The following is a 19,410-nucleotide window of genomic DNA, read 5'->3' as shown; positions in this document are numbered from 1 at the left end:
ATCTTTAAACATAGGTTCCCCATTTGAATTGAACAATTCTATAATGTCTTTCCTTTTCTTAATGTAGTATTCCCTCATTCAATGCACCGGTTTCATTATTTTAAGTCTTTGGCTTCTTCCTATTTTACCATTGAAATCATATGAAACTCTTCTATAAGGGTGGCCTTCTAGGAGGAATAACATTGTAATGGTAGGACAACAACTTTCAAATGTGGTTTGACCACATAACCTTTATAAAAGGTCCATAGTATTTATATCTATGACGTCATTTTGTTACAATATGTAAAATATTATTGTATATAGAGCATGCTAGTGTCAAAAAATATAGTTGCGCCAAATTAAATATGCCAGAAACATTATATATATAAAGAAATCAATCAACATGCTTACTAAAGGAAACTCCTAGTCCTAGATAATCATGTGTTGTGTAAACACATATGCTATACATGTAAAAGATATCTCCATTAGGATGGATCTTGATATATTATATACATGTATCCTTCCCATATTTAGTTTCATCCATCGATCAATCATTGGAGGTAAGCATTGATTCCCTTCACTTTTCTTCTACCTAGGACTTCTAACAATTTTACCCTATCCTATATATGCTTCATGGCTATTGAATCTATTAGGATTCACATAACTCCTAGATCACTTATATGTGAGGCATGCCACCCTTGTAACAAGGATAATTGTTTGCAAAAAAAGAGCCTTTGAATCCTTGAAATTATATGCCTCAATATTTTATGAGGAGAACCATATCCCTTTCCCTTGTTTTTTGATTTCTGGTACCTATCATGCCCACATTTTGGACATATTTCTATATCTGCATAATCAACTTTGTATATAATACAATTATTCAAACATGTATGGTATAATATGTACTTGAGTCTCAACATTTTCTTTGTCTCTATACAGTGGTCAAGCATGATATTATCACTTGAGAGTACCTTATCTTTAAGTAACCTACAATTAGTGGGAAACAAAAATGTACACTATCATTAAACATGCATAAAATCAATAATTTTTAATGTTTATTATCTGATAAAATTTCTTAAAAAATTAGGGGAATTCATGGTTATTTACCTCAAAAGTGTTGAGAAACACACATTTGACACATCATACATTGCTTTCAAGTTGTACAATAACATTGTAGTCCCTAGTTGGGCATACCTTGACCCATGTCCAAAGAGAGGGGTGGTGGAAGTAGATTTTAGGCTTTTGAAGAAGGTATCGATGATTTTAGCTTCGTCACCTAGATTATTTTTTAAAATTCATGTAATAACATTCTCTCTATGACATGTGTATCCCATAAGGAATCATCCATACCAACCTCTATACCGTTTATTTTGTCTCCAACATGTGAAGAACTAGTGTTACTATAGAGGTTTTGAGTTGGTGACTTGGGATAGCGGGAATTGAATTGGTGGTTGATTCAAACATCCTTTATATTCTTCCTATCTGAACTATGCTCATTTAATAGAAATCACTTGATTTGACATTGTAGTTGAATGCAATGGTAGATATATGGGTTGCTCATTGTCAAAATCCTAATTGTAAAAATATTGAACATTACATTGATAATATTAGTAACAAAATGTGTTATAATCCTGGGTTAAAAATCCATGTAATAAAGTTAATTAAGGCAAAACAATAACCAAGGTCATGAGACATGTATTCCAAGATGAATGTTGGGAAAAAAAATAGTGATGGGGATCACTTTTGATTAATTAATGGCTATGGAAATTGGCAAAGGCAGTGACAAAGGCTTTGGAAATGCAAGAGGAATTTATTGGGATTTTATTTACGAAAATAATGGAAAATAGGAGAAAAGGAAGGTGAAAGGTCACAAGTTGCATGTGAGGAGGAAAATGAAGGAAAATAATGGAAAATGAAGAAAATAGAGGCCTCATTGATAAAAAGGATTATGAGGATCAATTTACAATCTTTTGTTAGTTTTAGCTTGGAGCTCTCTCTTCTATACTCTCTCTCATACTTTTGGACACTTAAAGTTTTCTTGGAGCACCCTTGGAGGACTGTGGCATACTTGGGATTTGGATCAAGGAGGCAAAGGAAAAGCAAGAAAGTGCAAGAGGATAGTGGGATCAACAATTACAATGAGTTTTTCTTGCAGGTATCGAATTGCATGTATGATTTCCTTGTTATTTTTGGCATGCATGTGGTTTCTTGGTTATGTTCTGCAATTGGCATGGAGGATTTCTTGGATTGATAATGGGTTTGCCTAGCCTTTCCATTTCCTAAAAAACCATGGTGTTGTGGGTTTTATCTTTGTTTTTTGGTTGGTGCTCATGTTTCTTTGTCTATGGGTTGAGTTACTAGTTCTTGGAGCCTTGGTTGGACAAACACTCTGGAACGCCATGTTGTAGAGGCTACAACCACCCCCCAAAATTTTTCCTATGCTTCATTTTGGAGCCTCCCTCCTCAAGCAAAACAACTCATCTCACATTGACCCAGGTACTTGTGCTTTCATTAAGCTTTATCTTTTCCATGTTGGCTTGTGTTTTCTTACTTGCTTTACTGTCTAACCCATAAGCCAATCTCTTGAATTGGTTTCAACTTGGTCCCGGGCATGCCTTAGTGAACTACGCAATCCTTGAGAGCGACCAACCTTTCTCTCAGGAATTGCATAGTCCAAGCCAACGCTGAGCCTTCATCTCTAGAATTGTGTAGAGCCAGTTGAAAACCAACCTTCAGATGGGAAATTGTGTAGAGCATGAGAGGCAGCCCAGAGTCACTCAACCTAGAAATTGCGCAAAATCCTTTCTGCTCAGAATCTTCTCAGTGCATAAGCTAGAGGGTTGGACAGTCCTTCCCAGAACTGCACAATCTCTCCCGGCAATGCATGGAAGCTTTTCCCAGAAAAGAAAAAAATCATCCCTAGGAAGTAGGGATCTATTATTAGTTTTCTGAAGGTGGCACAATGTTATCTTTAGAAGTTTCCGCCAAGTGTCGCTTTTGTCCTTGATCTCAAGCATGTGCATGAAGAATTCTACTTTTTCTTAATTCGATGTAATAGATTCCTCTAGAGCTATTTTGTATAATCGATCGTCAAGCTATAGCATGCCTGAGGAGATCTAGGAACCTTCAGAGCATCATTGTCACTTTTTCGGGTGAGTTTTTCTTTTATCGTCTTTTGCCACCTTTTTTGTCACTTTTTTCTTGTTTAGCTTGTGAGAGTGCTATTTCACTTGTTTTTTTGAGTGATTGCTGGTGTTTTAACTTGTTTAGCTTGTAGAAGTGTTGTTTCAAGTTTTTCATTACCTTTCATGGGTGTAACATGCATTACCATATTTTTTCACTAACGATTGTCGTTGCGGTGACTCTCTCCACACGCTTCATTGTTATTAAACCACCTCACAAAAATATAGAAAAGATAGATCAATGCCTTAGAAATAAGCCTCTTCGAGGGGGCAACCTCCTTTAAATTACACAAATGAACAATTCTTGGATGATTCAAATAACAAAACCTCCTTTCTATATATAGGAGTCTAAGGGGTCACAATATAACCAAGCCGACCTAACAATAATAATATAAAGGCACAAAAATAACAATAGAGGGATTCTATGGGGCACAATAATAACAATATGGGGACAATAGGGGCACAACAATAATAATAAGGGATATAACGACAATAGTAATGGGGGAATCACTAGTATTATAGGGACCTAACATGCGCCTCTCCTTCAAAAAACTATTTTCCTCAACGCTTGAGTAGTTCTGGATGCTTCTGTATAAAATTCTCATCCTCCCATGTGGAATCTTCAGCGGATAAGTTCTTCCACTTGATGAGATACTCTGAAATTTATCGATTTCGTAGCTATCGAGTTCTTGTTTCTGTGATTGCTTCTGGTTCCAATATAATTTTTCCTTCCTCATCAAGTTCTGGCAATATTGTTTGAACTGGGAGCTTTGTCGCCTATAACCTTCTTTAAACATGAAACATGGAAAACTGGGTGCACTCGAGAAGCTGCAGGAAGCTCCAATTTGTATGTCATAGTGCCAATCTTTTATAACACCTTGTACGAACCATAATACTTTGGTGATAATTTATTATCCTTCTTAGCTTGCTTGAGGGACGTTTTTTTATATGGTTGTAGCGGTAGGAATACCCAGTCACCTACATCAAAACTTCTTTCGCTGTGATGTTGATCTTCCTGTTGTTTCATTGTATTTTGCGCCAACATGAGGTTATGCTTTAAGAGTTGGAGAACTTGTTATTGATTAGTATATCATCAAAAAATACTAACAAAAATTTTCTAAGGAAGGGTTTGAAAATGGAATTCATCAAACCTTGAAATGTAGAAGGTGCATTGGTAAGGCAAAAAGGCATGACCAAAAATTCATAATGACCCTCATGAGTTCTAAATGTTATTTTCGGAATGTCTTTAGTCTTCATTCTGAACATAATGCCACCTTCGGAACTTCTAAAGATAACATTGTGCCACCTTTGGAAAACTAATAATAGATCCTTGTTCCTTCAATCAAATAGAAGGAAAAGACAAAGGTGCAATGACAGAGCAAAAAATTCCCATATAGGTTGAGGATTCAGAACATCTAGCAACTTCGGTAGATAGTGAATAGATGTAGGATCGGGAAATGGATCAATAGATTGAGAATTCGATTGAGGAGACGGACATGGAGTTAGAGTAGGAGCCACGGAATGAAGACATTTAACTCATGCCGAGAGCACTTGAGGCCACAACTCAATCTCTACCACCTCCGGTGTCATAACAGTCCCGAGGGAGCAAGGAGAGGTTGTACTCCTTGATGACGATTCGATGATGGATGTGTACAATCTATCATTTGATGAGTTACAATAGAAGATTGTATAGGTGTGGAGAAATCATTTCTCGGATGATCACGCATCACCTGCATTTATGAAGTAAAGGGTGATAGTGTTAGATGTCAGAAAGCATCCAGTCGCCATGGCCGATGCCACTATGGATTATGTAGGAGCCATAAGCTAGAATGTCAAGTTCTTATTAGCAGAGAATGAACAGATGGCAAAGAACTTGCAAGAGGCCAGGCAGAAGGAAAAAATCCACAGGTTCTGCAATGGAAGAGATGAGGAAAGTGATACTTGCTGAAGTATCAAATCTTTAGGACACCATGCGGAAGCTCTATGATGGATTTCCCACCATGTAGAAGGTGGTTTTCCATCTACATAGCTTTCAATAGAGGAGAAAAAGGGTTGTCCAAACTCTTAGGGACATACATGCTGCTATCACCCATGTGTAAGAGTGGACAATGAGGTACAGGGGAGCCCCACTTTACTTGCATAAGATGATGAAGCCATAGGTAGAGCTAGACAAAGCACGAATCTAGATGTTGACCCAGAATTATGAGGAACTCGCACCATTCGTCAACAACATACATGCTTCATATGCATGGTTGTTTAAGAGTCTGATGTCATGGTAAGAACACACAAGATCTCATCAATTAGTTCCCTCACCGAAGCTAAGGAAAAGAACCAAGTTAGGCTAGTATCGATAGGTACATGGAGCAGCTAAGGCGAGAGGCCACCAAGGATGACTTGGAGCTGAGCGCATAAAACATGCAAAGGTACGTTGGTGGTCCCGCAGTAGTCAAGACCATGTTGCACATGATTTAGGATGAGTTGGACAAGGGTTCCAAGACCATATACCAAAAGCTATGGAGGTAAGAGTCCACTATCAGAAAGACATCATCAAGTAGTTTGGGGACACCATAACATAGTACCAAGCTTGGTGCTAGTACGTCACCGAGAAGCATCAAGTGGAGGTTTCTGAGTTGGTCTTTCCCCAAACTTCTAAGTCATAGTGTTTCTCTTGTGAGGCTGTCTCTAGCCTATTTTCTCTCACATGGGTACATGCAGAAAATGTATGTTATTTGTAAATATGTTGTAAGTGAAATTCCAAGTGTCATTAGTGGAATGTGAAAAGTCACTATGTAATATAATGAGTTATTTGTAAAGAAGTTGAAGAGCCCTGAGGGTTGTCAAAGAGTCACAAAGGAGAATTTCAAGGGTCACCCCACCCTTTGTTATAAATAGGACCTCATAACTCATAGAACAAGATTTTTGGAGCCAAGATTTTGGCTAGGCTTAGGCTTAGAGAAGGCTTAGGAGTATTGTGACGAGCCTTGGCTTCTCCACAACATAAAGCGAGTATACTTCTTTGGAGGAGCAAGTGTTCTTGAATGTAATGTTCCACTATTGGGGATACTGGTTGTAAATGGTGTATGTATAGATGGAGCTTTCACTTATAATAATAATAATTGAGCCAACACGTTTTCATGCATATGTTGTTATTGTAGTTGGACTATTCTGGTTTCTTTAGCAATGTATGTTGTTTAACTTACACATTCACTTATGAACTATTTTGTTTGAAATTGTATGAATCTGGTTGAATGTGTGTTGTTGGATTAACCCATCACTTTGTTTTGTGGGCTATTCTGCATTGCAACTTGTGATGTCATTCCACTTGTGTGTTCCTTTTAGGCTGCATACTATTATAGGCTTCTAAGGGACACACTTCTTTTCCCCTCTGTGTGTTATAACCCCCATGAATCTCACTTGACTCATTGCAAGGTCACACACTTGCTTCCGACCAAAGTCATTATACTTATCTCTGCACACTACGATGGTCAAGGCACTACATTACCACCCACTGCTAGGACTCCTACTCCAAATGCTCTAAGGTCTAGTTGGGACTTCTTACCAAGGAGATCCCCATGAATGTTGGCGGATCCAACACTTTCAATATTTATGTTTCTAGAAGGACGGATAGATGACAAGCTAAGCCCTCAAATTCTGTTTTGAATCTTTGCACATCATTCATGACTTACATCACAATCTCAACCCTGTATGTTTTTCTCATGCTCATGATTTCGAAGTGTCGGAGGATGTTATAGATGACTTGTCACAACTTAAATATGACGGTGAAATAAGAACATCCATGTTAATTCATGGAGTTTACTTTTTGGGTTTCTGTGACAAGAATGAAGTCCCCTCAGATGACATTTCTTGTGAGTTGTTCACTTACACGTTTGAAGGGCGCGTTAAGCAATGGTGTCTCACATTTCCCACAACCTCTATACACTCTTTCAATCACACGATCAGAGAGTTAGGCCATGCTTTTTTTCGTTATGATCATAAAGAACTTAATCACAAAATTCTAAATTTTTAAAAGCACCTAACAAATCAATTGCAAACTTTTATGATCGTTTCCATCATTACTGTTTTGAATTTCCAGAAGATGAAGTTGATAGGAAATTTCTGACTGAAATATTTTAGTATCTTCTTCACATTTCGAAAAATCCACACGAGGTAAAATCTTTCGAGCCTCTCTTAGCATACCTCGGTGTTAGAGCTTCTAAATATAAGATGGCCAAGTTTGTTGTCATGAGTGACTTGCCGTCCCCTTCTCATCAAATAGCTCCAGCTCCACAGGTTGAGGTGAGAGAAGTTGAGAACCAACTTGTTGAACTATCACCTCCTCCCACCCACCTACTCTGGATTTTTGCACATATTTGGAATGCAAGCCTAATGGTTGTCGCGTGGTCTCATCCCATCGAACTTTGTCCAGTGGTTACTTTGGTCCTCCTTCACATGCAATGTTCATGACGATCAAGTTATGGATGGAGTTGGTGTTGAGCAGCCAACCTGTGCTATCATTTTTTATGAGTATGTGTGGGAATATGAATAAGATGTTGCTGTGAAGGATGACCTCCTTTGCTTGCACCTCATCCGCTTTATCCTGACATCTTCTGCAATTCTGTCATTTCTATTTTTTCTTGTGAAAATTTACCCCTTGATGTTTCCACTTCCGCTCATTCACAGAAAACACATGATGTCAATCTGTCATTTAATCGTGGAGAGGACAAATATTTCATCATGAATACACTTGACCTCTCATTTGTCATTTCTAGAAATTCAGAGGGTGAAAATTTTTGTTTCTCATCAACCCCTCTATTTTATTCGTCAGATCATGAGGATGTTGATGTCTATCTCAAATTTTCTAATCGTGGTTGTCGTGATCTTTTCACTCGTTCATTTGATCACGACTCTAATTCACCTACTATTGATATTTCTAAGCCACTAGTCTTTGATGATCCATCTTCTGATGAAGTGGAAACCCCTCAAGTTGTAGAGGCACTTCAGCCTGAGCTGATGGTTATGTCAGCCTCTCATAGCCTTGAGGTCAGCTCCACTTCCAATAAGAAATCTGTTTAATCACCCCAGTCTCCTCATCACTGTCTTTTACATGGAAAATCAATCCATCTTACAGTTTTCACATCCTCCACCAAAATCACATGATCCTATTACTCATGATTTGGAGGAGTCATGCATAACGAGCACTGTTTCAAAACGAAAATTTTCTTCCTTTTTCATGTTTGCTCATTTGTCACGTTTGAAAGAGTGTACATCCTTGTCGACCACACGCAATATGACACAACACCATGATATGTCTGCAGGGTTCCTTTCATGTGCTTTCAATCATTTCTTTTTTGTAGATGCATTCAATCTTCAAACGTTTTGGTTTGCATTGCTTTATCTTTCTTATTTATTGGTTTGCTTGAATATCTTTCTTGTTTGTCATGCAATCACTTACATGGGTCAACAAATGCGCGGTGGCTACATTGGAAATATCACTTCACGTGAGTTGGCCCATGCTCTACTTAGATTAGGAGTAGGAGTATTGTTTTCTTTCCTATTTTGTTTTTGCTTACTTGATTTTGTTTTTATCTTACTTCTTTCCTTTGCTTGTTTATTTGCTTGTACACCCTTAGGATTAGTTTTCCAATAAAACTATGTTTGGCTTCTTGAGACAAGTAGGGTGAAATACAAGAGGACTTGTACAACTATCAAAATCTGGTTATCTGTCTATTCCCTCTCCTTATTAAGTTCTTGTGTTTATTCCAGTCAATGATACCCTGATGGAAAATACATGCCTTTCAGAGTGAGTCTTGGTGAAATCACGGTGCTTGCACTCTTAACTAGTATTGCCTACTCTAATTAGTTTTCTATATTCAGTTAACCCTTTTCAACTCAGTCAAGTAGAGTAAGGTGAGGGGGAAACCTTAACAAGTATGTCAGAGGTATATATAAACATCCTTCTCTGAAGGGACAACCTCTTTTTCTCTTCATAAGTCGGGATCCCTCTTCCACCTCATGAAATAAATAAGTGCTTATGCATAGTTCTTTAAAAATGAAATGAAAAAAATTAAAATAAAGGTGAAAGAAGAGAAAGGATTCATGAGTAGAGAGGTGAAGCAAGTAACTCCACCGGGGTACTTTCCAAGTTTTCTGGCAGTGGAGCAATGCTTGTGTTCCTGAAGTGACTCAGTCGGGGTATTGTTCAAGCTTGTTGGCAGCATAGCAACACCAAAGATGAAACTAAAACTCAACTCTAGACAATATATATTGCTTGTGCATCAATATACCCCTCATCCACCATAGAAACAACTAAGTTGAATTGGCTTGGTATGTGTGTTGTCGATAAAGAGAATGGTAGGGATTACATCTTTAACTCAAGCTATTAAAGAAGCCATGAGGATCAAAGAATCCAACAATACTTCTGGAAGAGTTAGACTCACTTTACACAAGACAAGGTCCGTACAGAGAGCTCGAGTTCTACCAGTGTGTCGCCAATGTTGTATCGGCTACAACCACCCTCCAAATTTTTTCCTATGCTTCGTTTTGGAGCCTCCCTCCTCAAGCACAAAAGCTCATCTCGCACTGACCCAGGTACCTGTGCTTTCATTGAGCTTGTGTTTTCTTACTTGCTTTACCACTAGTACAAAATGGCTAATTAGTTACTAAAATAATGACTAAATTTTGCATATAAACGACCAATTTTCAATCAGTGACCAATAGTAACTAATTTACAGTATCTTATAATGCAACCAACTTTTAGTCATTTTTAGCTTAGTCATTAATTGGTTGTCTCAATTTTAACGTCTAGTAATATATTTAGTCATAAATTTGGTCATTAATTTAGTCATTGATTTAGTCATTAATTTCCACAATTAATGACCAAATACACAACAAAATATACTACTATATAATCACCCAAGAAAACCAATTAATGACCAAAGAAATATGACTAAAATGTTAGTCGTGTTATAAGATACTGTAAATTAGCTACTAATAGTCATATATGTGCAAATTTTAGTCGTCATTTGAAACCAATTAATGACTAAAGAAATATGAGTAAATTTTGGTTGTGTTATAAGATATTGTAAATTATCTACTAATAGTTGTATATACACAAATTATAGTCGTCATTTGTAACCACAAATTTATCATTTACAATAGTCATTTATATTTTTTTGGTAACTTCATATTCTCTATATAAGTGACTAATTTAGTTGTTTATATTCATTTCATCTACTTTCATTAATAATCATTATAAACAACTAATTTAGTCATTGTATATTCATTTTATTTATATTCATTATTAATCAATATAAGCTACTAATTTAGTAGTTTTATATTTATTTTATGTGTTCATTATTAATCAACATAAATGAATTAGTATGATTTTGTGACTATATTAAAAAAATATCATACAATATTCATGCTCATATAATATGAAAACACACAACACAAATGTTCACACTAAAGTTTAATTATATCTTTAATTAAAATGGCCACGACCAATTAAAAAATGTTAAATAGTACAAGAGGTGAAAAGAAAGTGACTAAGCATGATCTTAAGTTTTCGAAATCTAGAACTTTACAATGTGAAAGCATCAGAATGATGCAACTAACCTGTCACTCAATTTCCTACTTAACCCAACAAAGGATGAGATATATAGAAATCAAAAATGTCAAAAATTTATGTACCAAATCTAACAGTAAAAAAATAACTCCCTTGACATTTTCTTTCAAATCTGGTAAGGTTCGAACACTTGTTCCTGTAGATACACGAGTGCTCTGAGAACTTGAACTAGTTGGAGTCATGTGACTACTATGAACACCACTAGATAAGGAACCATTGTTTGATGTTTCTGACTCCATATAAAAATGAGCCTGAAATGTAGCCAGATAGGCATAATATGCTTGGGGTACCTATACATAATAACAAATAAAATATATGTCAAGGACAATCCCCAAATATATGAACCAAGTATATATTTATGATTTAGCATTGGAGACCTACCTATAGAAATTAAGCATGTACATCTCACATATCTGCCACAAACCAATCAATACAAGTCAATAGGAACCCAATAAAATATACAAGGCATTAATATTTTTCTAAATTTGTTTCAATTTAAGAACAAAAACCAACTCCCAATTTTCAACTAGATGAGCACAAACATCATTTTTTCGAAACAAAAAAACAATCATTGCTCAAGAACTAACATTATTTCAAATATTAATTAATATTTACCTTAAAACCAACTACAACTACATATCTATTTATATTTTACATCTATAACTTTCAACTCTTATCCTACTGCTTAAACATGAATTTTGCAACCTGAAACTATAAAATTTTCAATATATAACTAAGAAATCAATAAGCAAAGTAAAAGTCCAAACTGATAAGAAACACACTAAAAGCGAATTATAAGGTTTTGAAAATAGGTTATCTAATCTACACAATGCATTACGGGTAAAGGGGATGAGGTAGAAATCTACATGTAACATAGATTGTTGGTTAAGGACTACAATCCATCGATTGTGAATTTGTTTACATCCCAAAGAACGTGATAATGGGCAGATCTATTAGTTCCCTATAAACATCATAAACAATGATCAGTTAATATTCCAGTCAACATGTTCATTTCTTCTAAGTTGGACAACACAATAACATCTTACCCTCAAAAGATATCAACCTTTTGAGTTAGTTACTGGAGAACCCACAGTAATATTATTTTGGACTAAATTAATGACCAAATCAATTTTGGAGTCAACTACAGTGCCCAACATATCATAAAAAGGACCATAATCACTAGCTCTTCTGTAAAATAAAATGAAGCTTACAATAGAATTATGATCAATAGAGGACTATCATACACAATATGTGAAAATTGATAGTTGTGTATTCCATAACAATTATCTTTTGATCTGGAAATATGTTTCTACTCTTGTCTGTAACATTTCGATCTTGATGGTGGTTTGCAAAGAGCGTTGTATGGTGACGTTTTTGAACCACCACAAAAGTAACTAGAGGTTGATAATTTGGTGCAAGAGATGTAGAGGTTTGGAATTACCACCATAGAGATTCAACTCACTACATGGATATAGTCGTTTCAAGATGGATAAGATGGATACAGGGATAATCCCACAATTAGAAAAAAATTGGATTTTAAACCATGAATTTTGAATGTAACATTGCAAGGGTTCTCTTATAGTTATAGATAAACAATGACTTTGTACAAAATAAGGCATAACAAGGATTTTAAGATGATCTTCCTCAAACTAAAAACAATGAAATTTGATAATTTTCAAAAAGTAACCTTAAAAGCATAATTATCTTTATGCATATCCCAACCTTATGAAGGCACTTATTTCTCTCTAGGCATTGAAGCCAATCAATACTCTTATTGATCCTATAGTGAAAAAGTATGGTGCTTCCATTAATTACATATGGAATTTGGGGGTTCTTTTCCTGCCATTTTTTCACAAATTATAGTGCATGGTTCTTTGTTCATTATTTTGGATGGCGCATGAGCATGTAATCATATAGACCCTATGTAAACAAATATGTCATTGTGCTGGGAAAGTTGGATGGTTTGGAAAGACACTACTAGTTCTGACAATGACAACTTAATGACTAACAATTAACTCTGCTCATGGAAGCTGACAAATTTATAATCTCTCAACTTTCCCTATTTTGTCTCATACCTTTATCTCTACAAACTTTATCCTTTTTTATTTCATCTCTACATAAGGAAACAAAATTGCAAGTCATTATACCTTGTCTCGGTATGAGTTATAGACTTGTTTTGTCATAGGTTCCACAATTATGCCCTCACCTACAGGGAGTATTATATAATTCTTAGATTTCCCAAACATAAATTATTAAATTATCTTACAAGAATTCAAGCAAATAATAAGTGATACATATCTAAAATGCCATGAAGACTTACATGTATTTTAGATGGGTGGACTCATAAAAGTATCCATAATTGATGAAAAAAATGCATGACTAGAAAAACTTTGTGGAAGGGAAATTGATACCTCAACCTAGTTAGTTTTGTCTATAAAAATCATCTTTTGAATATCCACATAAATCAAATTTCAACTTCCAAAGAAATTCAAATATTCAGAAAAGGTGGCATACCTTGGTTATTTGGAAACTTTGTATTCAACTCTGTTGTCATCCTAGTCACAAGAAACTGCTTAATATATCCTAGAAACCTTTCTAAACTTCCCATGTGTAAAAATCCATTCCCATCTAGACCACCTCCATTACAGGTAGTGAATTGTGCATCCAGTGGCATTGGTGGGCTAGAGGAGAACATGCCAATAATAGGCTCTACATAATCTTGATTAAAGCTCATGTTTCTCAAGGATTAGACATCCAATGAGGATGGTTGTATGAACATTCCATGACCCTTTCAACCTGACTAATGTAAACAATTGGGTCAGTTTTCAATTGGTTGCTTCAAATGCAGGGCATAAAAAGCATTGGATCGCAGAAATATGTACATACTAAGAACGAGAATGTAAGCTAGCTTTGAAATCTTACTTTCCAAAATTGTCAAGTGAAAAATGTATGATCTAGTGTGTAAGTTGAGTAGAGAGCCCAATAGAGACAACATAATGTTGCTTGCTTGTTTGAAGTTGTGGTTGTTGAATATCTAGTGAGTATGAGTGCAATATTTCAATAAGATTCTCAACACATTAGTTTCTATATCATTAAATGTTTGTGAAAAATACATTGAATGCGGTTACTAAACAATTATGAAAAGCTAGTTCCATGCCAAATCCTTTAAGAGATGCTTAGATTGAGAAGTTTGGAGAACAAGAAAGTATTGTTGTTCCAGATATTAATTCTAAAACTCCTTTCTTCCCTTCCTGGGGTTTCATCCCCAAATGTAATTCATGTGGATTCCTTGACACCCGTAGAACAAAAATGTGTTCCTTCTCATGATGTCTTGTCTGATAACTTTGGATACAAGTATCTTTACCAATTAAGGTAGAAATGGCCCAAACGTGATATGAAAAAGAAATACAATGTGATGAATCATCACAATGTATGTTGGTTACAAACACAATAATAGTGAATTCCATGCATGCAATCATTAGTTGTAAGAGAGAATATGGATGGCTAGTTAGTGTTATACAACATGTCTAACTTGTAAAATGTATTTTAAACACAATAAACACCTTTCTTTAATATGTACTTCATAATCCATAATCTTATTTTGCTTGATTTAAATGGTTAAGGAGAACTTCAAGAGATATACTAACTTGCAACCTCACATTGATTTTAAACAACAAACATTATTGATTATTGACTATAAATTTGTGATACTCACTTCAATAATTGCTAATTAAATACATAATATTGGAAGATACATATTCATATAATTTACGGTGTTCAAATGTATTTCTGAGGAATTTTCTTCTCAAGGTTTATTGTTTGAACAATTGATGGTATTCACATTGCATGTTTTCCTAAATCACAGTATTATATGTAGAATGGACATGATTTCCAGACATCGATCACAATTGTATCAATTTGAACATAATTGTAATTTAGGCATTCAAATTTTTTACTAAGAAGAATTTAGCAAAGTCTTTCGGTAGAAATTACATAAAAGAAATTTTGACCCGACGCATTTCGAACCAACAAGTGTGGTTCATCATCAGGATTAGATGAAGAGGCAAACCATGGTAAAGGCTTAAATAGAGAGCAATGTAGAGACATAATTTCCAAGTAACAGCTATATTTGAACAATAATATTTAAATTTTGATATTATTTTACTAATATATTAAAAACAAATATTATTAAGTAATGGCTATATTAAACGACTAGTTTTTGAAAAATAATATTTAAATAATAATATTATTTTATTAATTTATTAAAAATATTAATAGGTAATGGCTAGTTCTTGGAAAATAATATTTAAATTAATTTATTAAAAATAAATATTACTAGTTTTTTGAAAAATAATATATAAATAATTATATTAGTTTATTAATTTATTAAAAATTATTAATAAGTAATGGCTATATTAAACGACTAGTTTTTGAAAAATTATTTAAAATAATTTATTAAAACCAAATATTACTAGTTTTTGAAAAATAATATTTAAATTATGATATTAGTTTATTAATATCCAAGGGACCACTGACAAGATTGCGAGGATCCTAAGGAAGCATAAGGTTCCTTCAACCTTTAGGCCTTTAAATACAATCCTGAGCTCCCTTAGATCTATAAAAAAACCTAGTGGACCCCAAGAATATGAAGGGTGTTTACGTTATCCCATGCTCTTGTGGGACTACCTACATTGGTGAGACTGGTCGCTCGATTAATCAAAGGATTCATGAGCATGCTGCTGACATCAAGCATGGTAGGACCCGCTCCTCTGCTTTGACGAAGCATGCTAATAAATCTAAGCATCACATCTTCATTGAGGAGGCCCAAGTCGTTGCTAGGGTTAGTCATTTCCATCATCATAAATTGAGGGAGGCCCTAGAAATTGAAAAAAGACCCAATAATTTGAATAGAGATGATGGTTGGAATATTAGTAGAAGTTGGGTACCTGTCTTGTCCTCCTAGCTTTTAGGCTTCTTTTTGGGATTTATTTTGTTTGTTTACCTATGTAGGTATTGGCATCCTTTTTATAGTATTTGTTTTTGATTTACTCTTCATTAGAGTTTATTTTGTTGATCCTTAGTGTTTTTCATGTATTTTACCATCCTATTCGTTCTTAACTCTTTTTAGTATTTTTATTATTGGTTTAATGGGCCTTAGCCCCATATTTATTGTTGACCCTGTTTTATTTATTGATTACTTATACATATACATATACATATACATATACATATACATATATATATATATATTTCTTTTGACTTGTGTATATATTTGTTTTATTTTATTTTATTTTCCATTAATTATTTTATTTATCAAATGATCTTGTCTCGATTAGGGTCTTGACTCGTTTTTATAACTTTTGACTTCCCTCCTTTAGAGTTTAACTTTTATTTTATTTATTTATTTATATTATTATTTTGTTTTTTCTTTTTTATTAAATTAATTTAATTATTTCTCAAAAACTAGTTGTTTAATATAGCGATTACTTATTAATATTTTTTTTAATAAAAAAGGAAGATGAACACCATAAAATCGATCTTTGGCATCTTTCTTGGCCTTAGGACCTTTTTCAGAGGAAAGCCTTAGTACATTTGTGTCTACTATACCAATGATTAAAAAAACACTTAGGAGATGTGCTTTCTCTTCATTGAGATGGTTGTCATTAGAAACTATTAAAGCTCTAATCGCTGAGGTGTTGAGAACAACAAGCTTTTGTGCTGTGAAATGATGAGAATTAGCATGAAGATATTGTTATGTATGAGTTTTCTTATGAAATACCTGATGAGAAAAAGAGCCATCATCATTCCTTGAGAGGAGGACGTCAAGGAAGGGAAAACTACTATTACATTCAAATTCCGTAGTGAACTTTATAGAACTAGATTGATTGTTAAGATGGAGGAAAAACAGTTCCAACTTTTCTTTACCACGGGACCAGATGACACAAGTGTCATCCACAAACCTTTTCCACATCTTAGGTAGAATAATTTGTTAAACACCATGAGCATTAATTCTAAAATAATTTGCTATTATTCCTCATCCTATAGTATTAGATGTGAGATCTAGGGTCCCAACTTGTGTTAGATTGAGGTGCCATAAATGGACATGTTCCTCATTCTCATGTTATCCATGATGATGAACCAACACATAGATGGTTAAATTTTACATTAGCGTGGACAAGTTCCTCATTCTCATGTTAACCATGATGAAAAACCAACACATAGATGGTTAAATTTATGTTATTTGACCTTAATCTAACTGTTGAGATGGTATGTACCTTTTCATATATTGCATATCACTGCAACTTCCTGAGTAGCAACAAAAGTATTTTAGCAGGTAAAATGGGTTTTTTTTTTTATTGAATTTTACTACTGCAATGTAGGTTAAATGTGTTGAGGTGTTCAAAGAGTTTTATAAAACAAAACTAAACATCAGAAGCTTATATGGATATATTCTTTGGGAATCAATAATATTATTGGGAAGTTTGACCTATGAAAATGGAACTTATTGTGACAACTTACCAGGTCTTGTAATTTTGCATTGTTGGTTGTCTCGACTTTTGGATTTTTATTCTTTTATTAGTGATACTTACTTTTAAGTTTAAATATGCAATAAAAATATGTGGTTTATAGAATGATCAAATATAATACTTGATAGCTAAAATGTTGTATTTTGTTGTTGCTTTTCAATTTGTCATCTATGAATTCACTAACGTTTTGTTATGATACTATTGAAAAATTATTGCATCACAATGATCCTTCAGGCATCTGCACTTTTGTTGTTCAATGCGTCAGAGAGGCTAAGTTACTCTGAAATCAAGTCTCAGTTGAATTTAACCGATGAAGATATTGTCAGATTGCTGCACTCCCTTGCATGTGCAAAATACAAAATCCTCAATAAAAAACCAAACACAAAAACTGTGGCACAAACAGATTATTTTGAATTCAACGCAAAATTTACCGACAAAATGAGGAGAATAAATGTTTGAGTTCTAATGCAATAAAAATATTGGCATCAATTTTCTCATTTAAAAACAAATGATTCTGATCAACATTCACATATTTGTTTTCCTTTTCTATTTGATTGCAGATTCCTCTTCCACCAGTGGATGAGAAGAAAAAAGTTATTGAGGATGTAGATAAAGATCGACGTTATGCTATTGATGCATCAATTGTAAGAATCATGAAGAGCCGAAAAGTTTTATCTCACCATCAACTAGTGATGGAGTGCGTTGAGCAACTCGAACAGATGTTCAAGGTACGTCCTGTGTAGGATGATACATTTAGTTAGCATAACATCAAGTGAGTTAAATGAATAACTCTATTTCCAAAATAAATTTTCCTACTGATTGACTAATTGAAACAAACTTGTGTTGATCATCCTTATTTCAAGGCAATCAAGAAGATAATTGAAGATCTAATTACAAGGGAATACTTGGAGAGGGACAACGATAATCCTAATATGTTCAAATATTTGGCTTGAACTACTAGTGTAATGTTGTTTCTACAAGATTTTTTAAGCTTGCTTCATGCGGAAATTCATATATTGACTTGCTCCTAGGTGCTTGTATTTATACTATATAGTGCTTCCAATGTTGGCGATGAGCTTATTACAAAGCATCACTGCTCACTCAAACGTTGAAGGTTGTAGAACTCCTCAGAAATGGGTTTGGACGCCATGAGGGTTTCCACAGAAGGATATTGTGAAACTTCATTGTTTGCTAATATGGTCACTGAGCATTTCGTTTTTTTATTTGGATGGTTGGTAAACAAGCATGTGGTGCAGGTGGAACTTGGACATGTTTCCCCTTTGTTGAAATAGTGAAGGATGCAGTGTCGACAATTCCCAAGTTATTTAGTGAATTTTTAACTTGAAGGTAAGATTAACTTTCTCTCTTCAATACCTCTTGAAAGCTTCTAGCTTAGGAAAATACCACTAGCTTGTTCACTCGTTATTTTACCATCCCTGGTGTCCACCTCAAAGTAAACCTTGGTATACTTTTGAGCATCAGACTACATCATCCTTGGCAAGGACAGTTGGGTGTTTCCTCCCCGACTTGAAGTTGTTGCACCAAGTCCAATAGATAAAGGCACAATTGATGTGCTCTGTGATTTATCTAGTTGATTGTGCTTAGCCAGAGCTGGAGCAGGTGCAGTTGGTTCTCGTACAAGAGCCATAGAAGATGAAACATTGTTGATTGAATACAGAGGTTGGGAAGCTACAATCTATTTAGATTGAGAGGGGGTAGCAGAAGAAACATCTCCACAAAAAATTGAAAATGAAGAAAAACCATTTCCATCAGCAAACATGCCTTTAACATCACTTAGTCCTGCAGGCAAGCTGCATTTGATGTTATCTTGCAAGGGTTTTGATGGTATTGATGGAATTAACCCTTCTTGAAATGTTGAACTTGCTTTCCTGAGACCATCTTGCTTGAGTGACAAGGGAGCATTTCCCCCTAATTTTAACACCCTGTGCAACAAAAACATTGCTAATAGGTCCAACAGAAGTTGGTCCAGTAATCCTTGAACCTGGCCACTCTACCAAACCACTAGAAATTCATGGCCACTGACCTGTTGTACCAACTCCAGGAATTCCCATGGAAACTCCCTGCAAAGGGGTTGGTG

The 19,410-nt window shown here is 34.7% G+C and overlaps 1 pseudogene; it reads left to right on the top strand.

The window, feature by feature from the left end:
• Window positions 1-18,265, top strand: part of LOC149153374 (cullin-1-like) — a 28,772-nt pseudogene extending 10,507 nt beyond the window's left edge.
• Window positions 18,266-19,410: the final 1,145 nt, after the last annotated feature.

Source organism: Pinus tabuliformis, chromosome 9, assembly GCF_031772625.1.
Source record: "Pinus tabuliformis cultivar Carrire ecotype Pingquan chromosome 9, CPIR1, whole genome shotgun sequence".
Lineage (NCBI taxonomy): Eukaryota > Viridiplantae > Streptophyta > Pinopsida > Pinales > Pinaceae > Pinus > Pinus tabuliformis.
The sequence above is the reverse complement of the archived record's forward strand: the minus strand, read 5'-3'. Positions and strand labels throughout refer to the sequence as shown.